This window comes from Amia ocellicauda, chromosome 12 (genome assembly GCF_036373705.1).
Source record: "Amia ocellicauda isolate fAmiCal2 chromosome 12, fAmiCal2.hap1, whole genome shotgun sequence".
NCBI classification, from domain to species: domain Eukaryota; kingdom Metazoa; phylum Chordata; class Actinopteri; order Amiiformes; family Amiidae; genus Amia; species Amia ocellicauda.
The window spans coordinates 27,508,483-27,527,661 of NC_089861.1; the positions used below are offsets into that span (position 1 = coordinate 27,508,483).

At 47.7% G+C, this 19,179-nt stretch overlaps 2 non-coding genes and 1 pseudogene across 2 annotated transcripts; 1 reads left to right on the plus strand and 2 right to left on the minus strand.

The window, feature by feature from the left end:
• Nucleotides 1–2,010: 2,010 nt before the first annotated feature.
• On the minus strand, nucleotides 2,011–2,201 carry LOC136765204 (U2 spliceosomal RNA). Its single transcript, XR_010821404.1, has one exon. It is a non-coding gene; the product is annotated as a U2 spliceosomal RNA (small nuclear RNA).
• Nucleotides 2,202–14,333: 12,132 nt separating this feature from the next.
• LOC136765037 (uncharacterized) lies at nucleotides 14,334–15,916 on the plus strand (annotated as a pseudogene).
• A 586-nt stretch (nucleotides 15,917–16,502) lies between these two features.
• Nucleotides 16,503–16,571, minus strand: LOC136765507 (small nucleolar RNA SNORD31). Its single transcript, XR_010821696.1, has one exon. It is a non-coding gene; the product is annotated as a small nucleolar RNA SNORD31 (small nucleolar RNA).
• Between the last annotated feature and the right edge of the window lie 2,608 nt (nucleotides 16,572–19,179).

The following is a 19,179-nucleotide window of genomic DNA, read 5'->3' on the forward strand; positions in this document are numbered from 1 at the left end:
TAGTCCATTATGGACTGTGTGTTTCTTGTAGTACGTGCGTGTATGTTACACTCTCAATTGATAAGAGATTTCTCCAAACTAAGGTCTATGCTCTCAAAACAATTAACACAGCCATCTGATCCCTTGACATAGTAAGCAGAGCTAACAGTAACTTTATGCTGGGTTTTCACACAAATTACAAAAGATGCACATAGCATTTCCCCCCCCAAACACAAACAAAACTCTACATGAAGTTCAACTTTCAGTTCAAATTTGCCATCTTGTCAAACTCACATGGCATGTGCTCAATTGCCATCAAATTGGTTAGTACAGCACACAAAACAGGAAGTGCAATTTGCTCAATTGTTCACACAGCAAATCAACACTTTGCGATGTATAAAATAAGTCCCTCCATGAAATCCCTAGAGCCTGAACAAAACAATGGAAGAGCCCGGAGAAAGTTGGAAGACGAGGTGCAAGAATGAGAGGAGCTAGTGTAGGTGGGGAAGGAAGAGGGCACAGAAGAAGGATATCAAATGAGTCGAGAGCAACTAATTGACCAGGTCTTCAACCATGGATTGGTCAGCATGCCACGGTCAACGTCCCTTGTCAACGTGGAGGCAACATTACCATCTGTGCTGCAATCTCGAATGGGGTAGTGGCCAACAATGCCATCTTGGGGCCATACAATACAGCAAGAGATCAGAAATGACTAAGGGGGCACAAGTTGGTCTCTGATGAGCGGGGGGCTGCAATACTACAGTCACAAAATATTTTTGCAGCAACGCACGTCAGTCTTGTAACGGTAATCTGCATTCTTGTACTATGTGACACTTATTAATGGGATCAAAAGAAATACTGTTTTATTGTTTAAAAGTATTTTACATTACAAATAAAAACAATTCAAATTTTTAATACTTATGATTAAAAACTTTTTAAAATCAATTCTTAAAATCACTTAACATTTTTAAAATCTTTGTGATTTAACAAGAACAAAAAAAAACTTACCTTTCAATAAACAAGTCAAATACATTGATAATAACTGAAAATGCACTGGACAAAATAAAAAAACAATTAAAAAGGTCCAATGCATTTAAAATTAAATCCAAAACGGACAATGTATTTGACAAAAAAAATTAGAACAAAACTAAACCAAAAAAAACCTAAACAATTAGTGTTTTAAAAACAACTAAATCTTTAAAAACAATTAAACTCTGGTCTGACAGACAAGAAATTAATGTATTCATCCAGCCTTGGTTACAACAGTAAATTGGAATTTGTGGTCTTCACACACAAACCTGTACAATTTTCAGATCAAAATTGACAAACCTACCACATAAGAGACTGAAATTACATATTGCATTTCCAAAATTGTGAGGAGAAGCCATTTCACTTACAGTAAACAAAAACACTTCCACACATTATGGAAAAAAGCTTAATCAGTTTAGGATTGTGGAACTTTCAGATAAATGTGTTTTACCATTAGTATTCCTGTATGGATAGATCTAAATCAATAGATGACATTTCTGTAGTTTTGATGAAAATACCCGTTTATAAAGTGTTCTCTGAAAAGAAAGCAGCACTTCATTTCGTTATGTAATTTGGCCGTGTTGCTAAATGAGCGTTTTTCAATGGCTGTGTTAATGGTTGTGAGAGCATAAACGTTAGATTGGAGAAATGAGTCCAATCATTTGAGAACAACTGTAATGGTCGTTGTGAAGTGCACAGTATGCATGGCTGTAATGTAGTCTCACTGAGGTTTGATTTACAGCAGTGTCCTCCCCTGCCGTTCTGGTCCAGCCCATTTCTGAGCCTTCATTTCTCAGAGCTTTCACACTCTGAAGGGAGTGTCACATATGGCGACAGCTCGTGTATACACACACACACATTTATCTATTATACATTGTAAACAAACATGAAAATTGTCCTGTGTTCAAACGTTACACATTCAAAAAATGAAACTGAATTACATCGAGGGCAGCCCTCTCCTCTGTCCCGCTGTCAGTCTGTCGTTAAACCAGCTCGTTCCCCGGGGGGTGCACCGTTCCTGGAGACACTGCAATACCAGGCCGATGCGTGGAGTGGGCGGAGCAAGCCCCTATCCCATCTCCCTGCGCCAAAAATCAATTTAATATATGGTCCCCATATAGGGGACGTATCAGATATTAAACTGATAAGAACAGATACTACACTTGATCTTAGCCAAAAGGCCGAGAAGCGATACCGAGCCCTCCGCGCTCACAGAGTCCCGTCTCCGGACAGAGCGAGTGGGTCCAGGGTGGGACTCGTAAACAACACCTACGAACTCAACACGCAAGCGCATCAAGTTCATATGACACTACGGACGCCTGTAGGAATCGCATGCGCTTCATCAGAACGATCAAGAACCTTTCGAACACTCGCAAATGCTTTTATACCCAACATGCAACGCGCGATAATCTGCATAATAACCTAGTCTGCACCACTCGGATACCTGAAACAAGTGCAATGTTTTTAAGATCGTGACAAATACTCGGATGTGAAATAGTCGTATTATACAGCGTACTTAAACCACCAGCTCGTCAGAAGACAATAGTGCGATCAAATTCCGCCCGTAGCCAAGACGTAGTAAATACCCATGATGCCCCGCAAACATGTCCATAACCACGCCCAGCACCACTCTGGCGTCACAGCGGTAGCAGCGCCGGCTCGCTTCGAGCTGTAGAGGCGCAGCGCCGCCGTGCACAACACGCAGGACACGGAGAGAAGCAGACATGAGCCCTGATGCTTTAAGCGGGTGAACAACAGGCACATAACTGCAAACATTACGTGCAGACATGTTTACAAACTACTGAAATTACTACACATTAAGTGTAGACTAATTTTGATTTCATCGTACGTATGATTTTAAACGGCCAGACAAATCACTTTACATTTCAACGTTATACTGCCGACTGAATGGGGTTTTAGACACGAACACACCTAGCTCTTCTAACCAAGAACACAGAGATCGCTTTGAAGAAAAAACAATCCCATTCATTTCGCTCTGGCCTATAATTGAACCCGTACTTTATCTTCTACTGTGGCAGTTTACCAGGATTGTAGTTTTTTTAATATTCTTGCTACTTTGATTAAAACTGAAAGTTATCATACTTGATCTTGATAGCCTATTGGAAGTAATTAAAATACGGTATTGGCCTATAGGTTATAAGAACTGTACCTCAGGCCGTCTGCAGCGCCTCCCCACAGACCAATAAGGCTGCTGTATTCAATCACTTACACTGACTGCGCCCATTTAAAATGCTTTGAAGTGCAGAGATGTGCACTGCACCGGTCCTTTAATCACAAGAGCGGCAATGATGTGCAAGCCAAGGGGGGGGGAGGGGGAGTGGACAGTGGTAGCAGGGAAGAGAAGGAGGGCAGAGAAGAGGAGCATGGGTAGGGGGGGTATGATGAAAAAAAGGATCCATTCTCCTCCCCCTGCTGGCTCCTCCCCCGCTGCAGAGTCCTCTCCCTCTAATTTCTACACGCCCCACTCTGACTCCGGAGAGGAGAGTAGTGGGCCTTCTCCACTGCCCCGAGTGGGCAGCCTGGTGGACGAGAGGCCCCCTAGAAATAACATTCCTCCTGCCCCACAACTGAGACTCTCCCAGGGGAGGGGTCAGGTGTGCCCTCCCGGCAGTAGTGGGAGAGCCGCAGGTCCTCAGGAGATGAGAGTCGGCGCCAGTGTCCTTTCCCAGAAAGACATCAGGGACGTGATGGTAAGGTCACTGGCGCTGGGGGAGGAGGCCTGCGGCGGCAGACAGCCAGGAAGGGAGAGACCACCCCCTCCCCCACCATTAGTTAAAAGAACAACTAGCGGGGTCTACACAGTTTTCTCCCCAGTTGTACATAAAGCCTCTGCCCTGCCATCTGTTCGTCGGGCCTCGGCCTCAAAGGAACCAGGGAGAACCTCCAGCACCACGGGCCCTGAGCCCAGTGGAGTTTCGCCAGCCTTACCGGGTGGCGGGAGCCGAGCCCCCCCCATAGTCTTCCTAGAGGATCAAGCGGTGAGGCAAATGATTGAAATGATGGGTGCTAGCGCTAAGCTAGGTGAGGGAGAAGAGAGGAGTGGGGAAGAGAAAGGTTTCTTTACATGATTGTTACGGAGCGGGTAATTGCCCTCACAGCCATTATGGCATTAACCATTATTTCAATAAATGTGAGGAGCATTGCTGAGGTGAAAAAGAGGACCGATGTTTTAAACTCTCTGGCTGGAATGAAGGTAGATATTATTTGTTTGCAGGAGTGCGGCATCCCGTTCCAAAAAGAATATAAAGATCTCCGGGACACTTGGACCCTGAGAGAATCCTTCTGGTCGGGGTCCAATGTGTGCTGAGCGGACGGGATTGCCGTACTCCTGAAAAACCCCTTCTTAACAGTAAAAACATTTAAGGTTATAGAGGCGGGCAGACTGGCCAGCCTCGATTTTAAATACAAGGGGGCTGTATTGAGGCTGGTCAATGTCTATGCCCCCACCAGCCAGAGAGAGAGAGTCCTCTTTCTCCCTCAGCTACGCCCACTCCTGATCGGCACCTTGCCAGTTATCATTTCAGGTGATTTCAACTGTGCTCTGAGGGATGTAGTCCGGAGTAAGCCCCGCAACGATAGATCCAGCAGGGACCTCGCTGCGTTCGTGGAGGACTTTGAACTCTGCGACGCAGGTCGGGACCTGGTCCCCTTGTTCACCTGGGTGAGTTCTTCTGGCTCCTCCTTCTCCAGGATAGATCTCGTCCTCCTCAGTAAGCCACTGGAGAGGACCGCCATGTCTTCGGAGGCGGTCTTCTTTTCAGACCACAGGCTCCTGACGACAGAGGTGCTCATTCCGAGCACACGGGAGTCGGGGCCTGGGGTCTGGAAGCTCAACACCTCTCTGCTCGATGACCCTCGTGTGATTAAGACCTTTAGCAGACGCCTCGAGGAGTGGAGGATCCTGAAGGACCTTTTTGATTCTCCCATAGAGTGGTGGGAGATGGTGAAGAAAAGAACCAAGGGCTACTTCATTCAGCTGGGGAAACGGAAAGCTCGAGAGAGGAGGGGCGAGATATTCCCATCTAAACGCCCGCCTCCAGCGCCTGAGTCTTTTACAGCTCAGAGGCTTCGACCTATTATAAGACCATCTGTAGTCAGATGAGATCTACCCAGGAGACCAGCCGGATAGAAGATTTCCCTCCCGAAACCTGCCGGTTTATCTGGGCTAACGCTACGCACGTTTGCCTCACGAACACGCAGAAAGATGTCTCCTGGATGGCTGTGAGTCGGTGTCTCCCCACCCGAGTGTTCATGCACAGAAGGGGCATAGCTCCTTATGACACCTGCCCCTATAAGGGTTGCCTGGGGAAGGAGACGGAGGCTCACATCTTTAGTGAGTGCCCCTCCGCCCACAGGGTCTGGCTCCTGTTTTCTCCGTTCCTCCACAGGTTCGCCGTTCCTGCGCGGGCGACCGCCCAGCAGATCCTATACGGTCCAGCCAAGGGAATTTCTACATCTACCTTGAGGTGCTGGTGGCGTGTCGTCTGCGCAGTGAAGCAGGCACTGTGGGAGGGACGGAACATCTGTTTGTTCAATAAGCAGGAGCTGGACCCGATCGTCATCGCGCGGAGGGGCATGGTGTTTGTAAAAGACTACGTCAATCTGGAGGTCCATCAGAGGGGCAAGGAGGAAGCCTTTAAGAACTGGCGCATACAAGATCTGGGGGAGCTCAGGATCCCATGATGGGACCCACCTCCGGGGACGGTTAGTTCCCCCTGCTGGAGCCCGAGTCCAAGATCTTTTAAAGATCTTTTAAAGATTTTAAGAATGATTGTTTTTAAAAGAAGATCTTAAATAATGAATCTTAATTGTTTTTAAAGATTTAGTTGTTTTTAAATCACAATTGTTTAGGGTTTTTGGTAGAGTTTTGTTATATTTTGTTGTCAGATACATTGACCGTTTTGGGTTTAATTTAAAATGCATTGGACCTTTTTTGTTTGTTTTTTATTTTTTCCTTTTTAATTGTTTTTTTAATTTGTTCAATGCATTTTCAGTTATTTTCAATGTATCTGACTCTTTTGTTGGTGTGCAATTTTTTGCTTTTATCACGTTTTGTTTATTTGATTTGAGCACGTTTATTTTAAAGTTAATTGTTTTAGTTTGGTTAAAAATCACAAGATTTTAAAAATTTTAAGTGATTTTAAGGATTGGTATTTTAACGATTTTAATCATAAGTATTAAATATTGAATTGTTTTTATTTTATGCAATGTAAAATACTTAAACCAATAAACAGTATAAACGCCCGCCTCCAGCGCCTGAGTCTTTTACAGCTCAGAGGCTTCGACCTAGCTGAGGAGGTGGCCCGGGTCAAACTGAGTCTCTCCGCCCTCTATCGGGAGGAGCAAGAGAAGATCAAGGTCCTTTCCAGGGTCCGCATCATGGAGGACGATGAGAAATGCAGCCGCTTCTTCTTCAAGAAAACGAAGGAGAGGCGGCCTGCAATGTCCTCCATGATCGACTCCTCGGGGCAAGAGGTGGAGGGCAGAGAGGCTGTTGAGACAGTGGTGCGGGATTTCTACAGGGAGTTGTACGACCAGAAGGTGGTGGATCAAAATCTGATCCATCACTTTCTGTCCCTGTTGGAGTCCCGCAATGAGGGGGACGAGGAGGAGGAGGAGGATCCAGAGATCACCACCACTGAACTCTCCCAGGTGATAAAGAGTCTAAACTCTGGAAGGACACCGGGTCCCGACGGGATCCCTGCTGAGTTCTATAAGATCTTTTGGGAGGTGCTTAAAGAAGATCTGGCCCAGGTCTTGGGGTCAATGTACAGAGAGGGCAGATTGGCCCCTTCGATGAAGAAGAGTATCCTCTCCCTTCTTCACAAGAAGGGAGACCAAAAAGATCTGAGGAACTGGCGGCCAGTCAGCCTCCTGTGCACCGACTACAAGATACTGGCCAAAGCACTGACGCTCCGGCTGCAGCGGCCACTCCCTCAAGTCGTGGGTCCCGACCAGGTCTGTGGTGCCCGGGGGAGATCGGCGGCCGACAACGCCATGCTGCTCAGGGATGTCGTGGCCTACTCGAACGAGAGAGGGCTTCCCCTGGTCCTAATCAGCTTGGACCAGGAGAAAGCCTTCGACAGAGTGGGCCACGAATACCTGCAGCTCGTCATGGAGAGGATGGGTCTCGCTCTTGGCCTGAGGAAGTGGGTCAAGATCATCTACAGCGGCCTAAGCAGCAGGGTCCTTGTGAACCGCCACCTGACCGAACCATTTCCGGTCAGGTCGGGGGTCCGGCAGGGTTGTCCCCTGTCGGCCCTGCTGTACGTCCTCTGCTTGGAGCCGTTCATGCAGGCGATCCGCCGGGACGTCCGGGTGACAGGTTTCCATCTCCCGGGTTCCGGCGGAGAGCAACTGAAGGCCCTGGCCTATACGGACGACGTGGCCGTGGTCTGCACGGACGCTCCGTCCGTGGCCAGGGTCGAGGAACTGCTGGACGGTTTCTGCAGGGCGACGGGGGCCGCTGTCAACAAGGCCAAGAGCGAGGTCTACCTCTCCAGGGCATGGCCTGTCGGCCGGGGCCCGCCGACCGTGTTCCCTGTGAAGCCGTCTATCAAGGTTCTGGGGATCACGATCGACGGGACCAACACGGGCACCCGGAGCTGGGAGGAGGCCATAGCGAAGGTCCAAAGGAAGATCCAAGGCTGGAGCACAAGGACCTTGACGATGGCTGGTAAGGTGCTGGTCGTAAAGGCCATCCTCTTCCTGATACTCCTCTACGTAGGAATGATCTTCCCCCCAGACAAGGTCATCGCAAATTTAGTGACCCGAATCATATTTCGGTTTGTCTGGGGGAGCAAAATGGAGAGGCTGAAAAGTGTACAGATGGTGAAGGGTACCCTGGATGGAGGCAGGGGGGTCCCGGACGTTGTGCGGCTGATAAAGGCGCAGGGGCTGGCCTATGTGGTAAAGAACATCCAGGCTGCTGGCAAGAAAGTGAGTTTTATGAACCGCTTTTATTTTGCCAGCAGCCTGAGACCATTCGGCCTCTGCGCCATGGATAACACCAGGCCGCACTCGTGGGATCCCCCGCCGTTCTACAGGGCGCTCCGAGCCTTTGTGCTCAAAGTAGGCCTCCATAAAGTCGTGCTGGCCTCCTGGGATTATAAGACCATCTGTAGCCAGATGAGATCTACCCAGGAGACCAGCCGGATAGAAGATTTCCCTCCCGAAACCTGCCGGTTTACCTGGGCTAACGCTACGCACGTTTGCCTCACGAATACGCAGAAAGATGTCTCCTGGATGGCTGTGAGTCGGCGTCTCCCCACCCAAGTGTTCATGCACAGAAGGGGCATAGCTCCTTATGACACCTGCCCCTATAAGGGTTGCCTGGGGAAGGAGACGGAGGCTCACATCTTTAGAGATTGCCCCTCCGCCTACAGGGTCTGGCTCCTGTTTTCTCCGTTCCACCACAGGTTTGCCGTTCCTGCGCGGCGACCGCCCAGCAGATCTTGTACGGTCCTGCCAGGGGACTAACATCTTCCACCCTGAGGTGCTGGTGGCGTGTCGTCTGCGCAGTGAAGCAGGCCCTGTGGGAGGGACGGAACATCTGTCTATTCAATAAGCAGGAGCTGGACCCGATTGTCATCGCGCGGAGGGGCATGGTGCTCGTGAGGGACTACGTCAATCTGGAGGTCCATCAGAGGGGCAAGGAGGAAGCCTATAAGAACTGGCATATACAAGATCTGGGGGAGCTCAGGATCCCATGATGGGACCCACCTCCGGGGACGGTCAGTTCCCCCTGCTGGAGCCCGAGTCCAAGATCTTTTAACCAGTTTATGGATGATTGTTTTTAAAAGGACTTTTAAAATGAATCTTAACTGTTTTTAAAGATTTAGTTGTTTTTAAATCACTAATTGTTTAAGGGTTTTTTGGTTTAGTTTTGTTATATTTTTTTGTCAAATACATTGTCCGTTTTGGATTTAATTTTAAATGCATTGGACCTTTTTTGTTTTTTATTTTTACCTTTTTAATTGTTCCTTTATATTGTCCAGTGCATTTTCAGTTATTTTCAATGTATTTGACTTTTATTGGTAGCAGTTTTGCTTTAATCACGTTTGTTTTGTTGTTTTGTGCACTAGTTTATTTGAAATTAAGTATTTTATTTTCGTTAAATCACAAAGATTTTTAAAATTTTAATTGATCTTAAGAATTGTATTTTAAAAAAGTATTAAAAATTTGAATTGTTTTTATTTGTTAAATGTAAAATACTTTAAACAATAAAACCGTATTTCTTTTGATCCCATTAATAAGTGTCCACATAGTACAAGAATACAGATTACCGTTACAAGACTGACGTGCGTTGCTGCAAAAATATAGTCTTTTTTGCATTTGTCTTTGAAAGCGATCCGGAGTGGAGTGTTTTGGTTCTTTTGCATGTTCTTGTGTTTTCTCACAGTTAGGTGTTGTGGGTGCTGTGCTGGAGGCGGAGTGAGGAGTGTTTCGTGTGGGTTAAGGCCCTCCGGGGCCCATGGGTTCTTCTTTGTTACTTCTTCTGTAGTGTTTTTTCTTGTTGTAAGGTTTTGTGTTGGGAGTACTTTCCGTCATGTCGGCCACTAGGGTCGGCATGCGTAGGTACTTCTGTGTGCGTTTCTCCTCTGTTAAACATGGGGGTGGGGGGTGCGAGTTGTCAAGGCTTGACTTTTCAAGGAAAGTCCTGCAGCAAGCCTTGCAATTCAAGCCCACAGATATTAATTGTTTAGTGGTGTTGCCAAGAGGGGAGGGTTTTGATGTGAGTTTTCGTTCAGCACAACTTTTGAGTGAGTTTTGGAGTGGGGAATTGTAAGGATGTTGGACTGTTGCGAATGTTTAGTTTGGAGCGTTTGTCTGATGCGTCTGTGAAAACTGTGATTGTTCGAATGTTTAATGAGTGCGTGACGTCGGAAGATAGAGGTATGGCTGCGACGGTTTTGTATGGTGAAAGGGAAGTCGCAGAAGGTGGTGGACGTGGATGGTATTTGGAACTGTGCGTGGAGGGTGTTGATCCAGCAAAGGCCGGACCCGGCAGAATTTGGTGGACTGAAGGCGATCCCCTCCCAAATTCTGCTGGGGATGAATAGGGGCCTTGTGTTTTACCAGGGTGAGCCAAAGCTGTGCAGGAAGTGTGGGGAGCACGGACATTTGGCTGATGCCTGCGAGAAGCTGGGGTGTGGCAAGTGCAGGGAGGTTGGCCATGGCTATGCTGACTGCACTAACGAACGGGCGTGCAATCTGTGTGGAGAGACCGGGCATTTGTTTTGCGATGTCTTTCACAAATAAAATGAAGGTATGTCGACTAGTAGAGGCAGCTAGAGATGTGGTGGTGGAGCAGGAGCCCACAGTGGAATCCGAACTCCAAGAACCCGACAAACAAAATGGTGGCCCAACTGCCGGCTCTGAACCCTCTAACGAGGGGGAGGAGCTGGTTAGTTTGAATCTCCCACCCAGTATCCCGGTTGGTGCGGAGATGGAGGTGGCGACCAGTAGAGCGGACGGTGGGGGTGGCCAGCTCATTGGTTCGATTTCGGATAGCGACTCTCCCTCTTCCAGTTCGGATGAGGGGGAGGCTTTCGATCGATCTCTCCCACCGGCCCTCAGTGGAACGGTGGTGGCTGACTCTGGTGAAGCCGGTGGGTCTGGGACGGCAATGAAGCGAGGACAGGACAGGACGTTTTGTCCGATTCAGATTCTGAGCCCTTGATTGATAGGAAAAGACCCGCTGGTCCGGGAAAGATCCCCGCACCACTAGAGGTGGACTCGGTCTCGGGATCCGATGATTCAAAGGTATTCCCCTCCTCATCTCCGAATGAGAGGACGTTTGTAGACCCTGGTGCAGCCACAAAGATGAGTCTCCCAAGACGTCAACACGACAGAAGAAAGACCACTCCAAAGGTCTTGGCTTTTTTTGGTTACAATGTTTTTATTTCTCATTCTCATGGCGTTGAGTGTGGTGACTATCAATGTGCATAGTGTGAAGTCACCGGTGAGAGCACAGTCAGTCTTGACCTATCTTGCAGGGGTTCAAGCAGACGTGATTTTCCTACAGGAATGTGGGATCCCTTTTCGCTCCAGACATACCAAGCTGGAGGAGCTGTGGCCTCACGGTCCATCCCTGTGGAGTGGCTCTGATGAGAATCGGTCTGACGTAGTGGCCGTTCTCATTAAGAACAAGCATGTGTTGGTGAAGGGGTCCTCGGTGGTACGAGTGGGTAGAGCTCTGCATTGATTTTATGTTCGCTCGTGGGTTTTCCTGCACTGCAGTTTCTCTGACTCCGGTTTTCTTTTCCGACCACCAGCTGTTCTCCTGCACACTGGACCTTTCCTCTAATTTTTTGGTGGGGCGTGGGATATGGAAGTTGAACTCTTCCCTAATGGATGACAAGGTTGTAGTGGAAAAATACAGGGACAGATATAGGGAGTGGCAGACCTTATATGACTTCTTTGACACCAGAGCACAGTGGTGGGAGATGGTGAAGGGTAGGACCAAGACTTTCTTTTTAGAGGCAGGGAGAAAGAAGAGGGAAAGAGACAGAAGGGTCGTTAGGGGGCTTCAGAGGCGCCTCAATAGGTCTTTTCGATTGAGGGAGGGGGGTTTTGATTTTATGACAGAGATTAGAGAGCTCAGAGAGGAGATGAGCACTGTTTTTAATGAACCTAGTTGGGGGATTATTTTTAAGAGTAGGGTGAGGGAGATAGAAGAGGGGGAGAAGTGCTCACGGTTTTTCTTTAAGAAGATTTTAGGTAGCGGGGGACTGATGACCGGGCTGACGAGAAGGGACGGCTCTGCGGCCTCCACCACACCTGAGATGTTGGCGGTCGCAGAGGAGTTTTATACTGACCTGTTTGGCACCAAGGACGTTTTAGCAGCCAGCATGACCGAAATTTTAGGGGTTTTAGAGTCGAGTGTAGGGGATGTGTCAGTTTTAACGAAGGAATTGACGGTCAGTCTCCGGACCTTCAAGACAGGTAAGGCTCCAGGAGTGGACGGCCTTACGCTGGAGTTTTATCAGACCTTTTGGGACGTTTTAGCTTCGGACTTCCTGACCGTTTTTAAAGAATTTGAGGTTTTAGACCGGTTACCAGATAGTTTTAGATTAGGGATAGTCAGGCTTTTATATAAGAAACGTGATCGGTCGGACCTGAAAAATTGGCGACCGATCACCCTTTTAAATCAGGATTTTAAACTTTTTAGTAAACTGCTGACCCTGAGGATGAGGACGGTTTTAGAGGACGTGATCCGCCCAGATCAAACCTGTGGAGTGCCGGGGCAGAGAATCACAGACAGCCTGTTGCTGGTCAGAGACACCATCTGTTTTGCGAGAGACAGAGGAATCTGTCTAGCAGTGTTAAATTTAAACTTTGAGAAAGCTTATGATTGGGTCTCGCACCAGTACATGTTTGCTGTACTGAGAAAGATGGGCTTTCCTGACAGGTTCTTAGCCTTGGTGGGTCTGCTCTACCGGGATATTGAGAGCAGGACAATCATTAATGGGTTTCTGTCCAAAGCAGTACAAGTCAACTGCGGTGTCCGTCAAGGCTGTCCGTTATCATCTCTTCTGTTCATCTGCAGCATCGAGCCCCTGGCGCAGTGTTTGAGAAGGGACAAAGTGATCAGTGGGTTGGGTATTCCGGGGAGTGGAGGACAGGATGTATAAACGTTTTATGTACCGACCTTTTATCTATCCACAGGACTCTTGACGCGACCGACAGGTTCAGCTTGGCCTCAGGGGCCAAGCTGAACAAGGACAAGTGTGACTTGTTGTTTGGGACGTGGACGAGGACAGAGACGGCAGGATTGACTAGGACTGTCCGGACTGATGCAATGAAGATCCTCGGGGTGCAGTTTGATGCACAGGGCAGGGGTGGTTGGACCTGGGAGGGGGTGGTGAACAAAGTAAAGACCAAAGTGGGCTTTTGGAGATTACGCAAGCTGACGATAGAGGGCAAGGTTTTAATTGTAAAAGCCATTACTTTACCTACCAGATATTTACCGGTTTTTAATGATAAAGTATGTGTCTGTGCACCTGTCCTTGTGTGTCTCGTCGGTATCCAAAGCCTCCTTTTTCGCACGGTACTTTCTGGGGTCTTATCTTCGACACTTGAAACTCATCCCTGTCCCGTTGTCTGTCCCTGTGTCTTTTAATTTGCCTTGTTTTTATTTGATCCTAAAGAATTTTATTAAAAAAGGTGATATGGAGTCATGCACTGTGGACATTTTAACTGACCACAGGAAATTGTCTCTTTTTGTCCATGGGATCCTGCCGGTCAGAGCCGTGATGCACTCCTGGAAGCTGTGCAAGACCCCTAGATGTCCTTTTCAGGGCTGTGGGGCAGACGAATCCATCCTCCATCTGCTCTGGGAGTGCGCCACTGCCAGGGCTTTCTGGAGAGAAACCACGCCAATCATGCAGTGGTTTCTGCTAGGCAGAATTTTGTAAGGATTTTAAACTCGTGGACTGTTTTAAGTTTATTAACCACAGGAGGTCGGTTTCGTATGGCACAAGGGGGATTGGCCACAGGCCCCAAGATTTGACAAGATTTCAGTGGAGCAGTATAGGGACAGATATAGGGAATGGCAGACCTTTTACGATTTCGAGGAGGATGGCTAGGGGGCTTCAGAGGCGCCTGAATAGGTATTGTTGCGGGAGGAAGGGTTTGATTTTATGGCCAAGATTAGAGAGGTGAGAGAGGAGTTGAGCACGTTCTTTGAAGCACATAGTTGGGGGGGATATTTTTAGGAGTAGGGTGGGGGAGGTAGAGGAGGGGGAGAAGTGCTCAAGGTATTTTATTTTTTAAAGAAGATTTTAAGTAGCAGGGGACTAATGACTGGTCTGACGGAAAGGACAGATCTGTGGCCTCTACCACTCCAGAGATGTTGGGGGTCGCAGAGGAGTTTTATCGGGACCAAGGACGTTTTAGTAGCCAGCATGACTGAAGTTTTAGGGTTTTTAGAATCGAGTGTAGGGGACGCGTCATTTTTTAACTGCTGATTTGACCTTGGACTAACTGACTGACAGCCTCCGCACCTTCAACACTGGCAAGGCTCCAGGAGTAGACAGCCTTCCGATGGGATGTTTTAGCTTCGGACTTGCTGACTTAAGGAATTTGAGGTTTTTGACAGGTTGCCAGATAGTCATTGTCAAGCTTTTGTATACAACTTTTTACCAAACTATTAACCCGGAGGATGAGGACAGTTTTAGAGGATGTGATGCAACCGGATCAAACCTGTGGAGTGCCGGGGCGGAGGATCACTGACAGCCCGTTGCTGGTCAGAGATGCCATCTGTTTTGCGATAGACGGAGGAATTAGTGTTAAATTTAGATTTTGAAAAGGCTTACGATCGGGTCTCGCACCAGTACATGTTAGCTGTACTGCGAAAGATGGGCTTTCCTAACAGGTTCCTAGCCTGGGTGGGAATGCTCTACCGGGATATTGACAGCAGGATAAATCATTAACGGGTTTCTGTCCAAAGCAGTGCCAGTCAACTGCGGTGTCCGTCAAGGCTGCCCGTTATCCTCTCTCCCGTTTATCGGCAGCATCGAGCCCCTGCCACAGAGTTTGAGAAGGGACACAGTGATCAGTGGGTTGGGTATTCCGGGGAGTGGAGGACAGGATGTGAAATGTGTTTTACATATGGACGACGTGAATGTTTTATGTACTGACCTTTTATCAAGCAACCGTCAGGTCCAGCCTGGCCTCGGGGGCCAAGCTGAACAAGGACAAGCCTGACCTGATGTTGTTTGGGATGTGGACAAGCACAGAGACCGCAGGGTTGACTATGACCGTCCAGACTGACGCAATGACAATCCTCGGGGGTTCAGTTTGATGCACAGGGGAGGGGTGCTCAGACCTGGGAGGGGGTGGTGGTGAACAAGGTGAAGAGAAAGGTGGATTTTTGGGGGATTACGATGATTGACAATGGAGGGGAAGGTTTGTTAAAGCCATGATTTTACCCATTTTATTACACATTTCCCCAGTTTGTCTGCCTCCCAGGTCGGTTTTAATTGCTTTAAACTGTCAGGTCTTTCATTTTCTGTGGGGGTCAAAGTGGGAGAGATTACAAAAGGAGTTGGTGTGTAGAGGGTATTTTAACAGGGGGGAGGAAGTGCCTACCAGATTTGTACATGTTTTTAAATGATAAAGTATGCGTCTGTGCACCTGTGCTTGTGCATCTCTTCGGTGTCAAAAGAGTTTTTTTTTTTTTTGGCACGGTACATTCCAGGGTTTAATCTTCAGCACTTGAAGCTCGTCTCTGTCCCGTTGTCCTTTGACCTTCTATGCTTTTATCTGATTGTAAAGCTTTTTTTTTTAAAAGGAACAAGAGATGGAGTCCTGCACTGTGGACATTTTAACTGACCATAGGAAAGGTTTTATTTTTGTGCAGGGGAGAGTGCAATTGTGTCCAATAAGAGGGCTTACGGTAGGAGATACCCGGGCGGTGTGGAGAAACGCGACCCATCCTGCCCTGCTGAACAGACCTCAGCTAATTCGTGGCCCATGGGATCCTGCCGGTCAGAACCGTAATGCACTCCCGGAATTTGTACAAGACCCCTAGATGCCCTTTTCAGGGCTGTAAAGCATCCAAATCCATCTGCTCTGGGAGTGCGCTGCTGCCAGGGCTTACTGGACAGCACCAATCACGCAGCTGTTCCTGCTAGGTGGAGTGCTGGACGCACGACTGGTGCTGTACGGGGCGAGCCACTTCCGCTACCCGAGTCAAGACTATGCGTGGCTCTGGATTGTCCTCAACTGCCTCAGGGAGGCTCTGTGGACCGCAAGGAATGTACCGATTCACAAATCAAAGACTTTCCCAACACAGTTGGTGATCGAGATGGCCACATCCTCCACGAGTGCGTATGTGCAAAGAGACGTCCGGAGGAATGGACAGGAACACACGCAGAGGTGACAGCAGTTATCCGGCTGGCCGGGCAGGGTCTCAAGGCTCATCGGCGTCGGCTTTCGTTTTAGAGACAGGGAGAAGGAAGAGGGACTGAGAAAGGAGGGTCATTAGAGGGATTCAGAGGCAACTACAGTGGTATTTTGTGTTACGGGCACATAGGGAGGTGAAGCTAAGCGCGCTGGTGTGTCCTGGGCTTAAGACTTGTGCGGGTTTCATCACGGGGACCGAGACGAGAGTGGGCTGTAACAAGCAAACCGGAGCAGCAGAAGTCAGGACCTCATCTGTGAGTTGAGCTGTGGGCTGAAGAGGACGCATTCCCCGGGGCCCAAGCGTCAACTGGCAGCGATGACAGACCTGCGGCGAAGGAGGAAGTCATCACAACCATGTCTAAAGTGGATTTGGACATTTTGGTTTTACTTAAAATTACAATGTTCTGTCCCCTTCCTGGGGTGGCATCTGTAAAAAGAAAAATGTAAGCTTTGGCAACACTGGAGCGGCTTGGCGTCTGTGGGGTTACAGTAGTACCAGTCAGTCACCAGACTGATCACTGACTTCGGGAAGACAGTGGGGGAGAAACATTAACACAGAGAGACTGTGGTCAGAGTACCTAACAGTCATGGACATCAGACTGGGGCGGTAAAACAGGATCATCCCTCCACAAGACTATTTGGAAGAGCATTTATACAAAATAAGCCAGAGTAAGACCAGGACTAACCACTCCAAACGAACAGTTTCAGCCACATCCTCACCAGCTCAGCCAGAGGGTCCAGGTGAGAGCAGCTGCAGGGTCCTGCCAGGGCAAAGGGAACAGAACAGAATAGCAGGTCTCTGATCAGTCCCCCAGAAACAGCCCACCTCCTACCACCCCCCACACCCACAGGGTCTGTGAGGCAGAGGGTCAGAGAGGGGGGCAATTCTAGGATTTGACCCTCAGCAGGGCTCAGCCCCCAATGAGAATGTGAGATGTAACATTCCCCAACACAAAAACACCACAATTTTTTCATATCACTTGTCTGGATTACCTGCTAACTTTCTCACCTGGTGCCTGCTCTCGCTCTCCCCATCTGTGGCCTCTCCATCCCCCTCTCTCTCTCCCACTTCACCAGTGGCCACTCCCTCCTCCTCCTCCCTCGCCTTGTACAAACAATCCCAAGCAAACAGACCATTTACTAGAAAATAAATATTTTAAATGTGAAGGGGACTGAAAGACCTGAGGTCAAATTTAAATACAATAAATGACATATCAGCTCTGCATAAATATTCAAGTGGAATATATGTCACACACACATTTATTTGAATGGAATATTTAAATGTTGTATAGTTCTCTCTCTCTCTCCCCCTGCACACCCACTTTTCTGGTTCCACGTGCAAAACGCATTGAACCACTCTCTCACAGTCCTTTGCATATCCCAGTATGGTATGCGGAGGAAGCGGTGACATGATGATGCTTGGCCCCGATGCTTGGTAACTCCACCCTCCAAAGGAGGAAGAGGAAGTAAAGAAGCAAGGGCTGAGCCAATCCACATGCACATCCGAGACACTGCCCTCTGCTGATTGGACATTATGCACCTTTTGTTTAGAACGGTTTAAAAATGCAAACCCGGAAGATACCTGTAAGAAAAGCCGTTTGAACCCGAGACCGCCTCGTGTTCGCTCTGTTCTTCCGGGCCGGCCTGATTAAAAGACTTCTTTTCCATTTGCAACAACTCCTGTGCTGCCGTTTTCATCAATTTAAGAGGGTTTCTTCAGGGACCCATGACTGGAATGATACTACCTTTTCTCAATAGAGCAATACACTTACCAAGGGTATAAAGTTTCTTTGTAAAAGGGTGCAACGATTTTTGCACCTCCAACAACGAGTTGTAAAGATAGCATCCCTATAATACAAGTACAGTTGTATCATAACTGGAATGATACTAGCTTGTTTCAACACCCCTTGATGCATTCCAATCTACTGAATAACTTGGATAGTTACTTGTGAGCCTAGCCTTGAAAGAGGACTCGGATCTATTTCTGGTCCACTTCATATGTGATGTGGTCTCAGTCCACTTACCATTCACACGATTGTTCTTTGGGAACACAGACCACCAGTTAATACAAATTAATAGCTATGTATATAATAAGTAATAATGGTATTTTGGTCATTAACAATATAAAATTATATGCTTTGCATTTTGCACTATTATAATTTATGGTTTATGTATGCTAATTTCATATAATTTCAATAAGGAATTAAATGGATTTAACAAAATATACTGTTTTCACACTTGGTCCTTTTTAGCCATATGAACTATATTACTCACTACCTTAGACATGGAACGAGGAACAGGACTGGAAATTAAGGTCACCTGATCGCCCCTGGCGAGTATTTTGAAGGCAGGGTGAGTTGCAAATATGAATTGTTGCCACCTGGCAAGCAGCATGTAGTCAATTAAAAACAAATACAAACTTTCCCCCCGTGATTTATCGCAATGCAGCGAGTTTTGCTAGACTGTTGCGCCTTAAGCATTTTATTTCATGCTGAACTCCACCTTAAGGCTTTCCTCATCTGTCCTCGCACCGCATTTGATGGCTGATCTGTGTATAATAACAACCACACACCAAAAGTTCTGGTGCTGATAATTATTTATGCATCAATCGATATGTGAATACTTTTTGACTGAAGAGCTCACCTAGTCTTTGTAGATAATTGCATTCCCAGCTTGTGAACGGAGGTTACATTAACGTTATTTAAATCGTAAAAGATTATTATTTCCCCACCCCCCACACCCGAGCCTCTCTATTCACAATAACACATGCAAATGTATTCTCGAACATTAGAGAATACCCATCTAGATCACAGCTCACCTGTGCGACTTTCACGTTCACAGTCCCTAAGCCATCTGTCTGCACTGCACGCAATTCCCCTCTGTGTGGTTCAACCAATCACAAAACGATCAGCAACCACGACGCTGCTGAGTGGATGATAGGAGAGTTTGCCAATTGTTTACACCCACCGCTGCTGTCAGTCAATCACACCCTCACGCTTTGGAGGAGAAATCACAAAATACAAGGGGCTTAAATGGATTTCAGAAAATAATCACTTAACATTTTCAGGGGGGCTGAGATGGTCTAGAATCGCCAATGGTCAGAAAGTGCCAGTCATGAGTAGATCAGACTGGGGCGGTAAGGAAAAAAAGAAGGATCCTCACTCCCAGGACACACAGACCCACCCAGACTTGGGCTGCTCCACCCCAGCACCCTCCCCCCACCGCCTCAGAGGATGCTGC